Raw genomic sequence first — 495 nt, forward strand, 5'->3', positions numbered from 1 at the left:
ATCAAGGATGCAAAATACCTGATTGTTTTCCCTTTACACCCTGCCCCACCCATCTTACTCCAGGGCTTCAACTGGTCCTTATGCTTTTACCTTTTCCTCTCTTTACAAAGCATGTCAGATACTGGGAAGAGATGGAAAGTTTAACTTCCCACGTGTGCCTGCAGCCCGTTGAGGAAGGGTGGAAGGGGCAGGGGGCAGAGGGACAGAGACGTCTTCCAGGGTTCCTGACATGCCCCCTGCCTCAGTGGCCAATCTAGATGACAAAGACAATTTGGATCCTCAGAACCAGAGATAAAAAAGTGTCTAAGATGGGCTTCCCTGGTGGCGCAGTGGTTGAGAGTCCGCCTGCCGATGCAGGGGACACGGGTTCGTGCCCCGGTCCGGGAAGATCCCACATGCCGCGGAGCGGCTGGGCCCGTGAGCCATGGCCGCTGAGCCTGCGCGTCCGGAGCCTGTGCTCCTCAACGGGAGAGGCCGCAACAGTGAGAGGCCCGT

The sequence above is a fragment of the Lipotes vexillifer genome, unplaced genomic scaffold (assembly GCF_000442215.2).
Source record: "Lipotes vexillifer unplaced genomic scaffold, Lipotes_vexillifer_v1.1 scaffold74, whole genome shotgun sequence".
Lineage (NCBI taxonomy): Eukaryota > Metazoa > Chordata > Mammalia > Artiodactyla > Lipotidae > Lipotes > Lipotes vexillifer.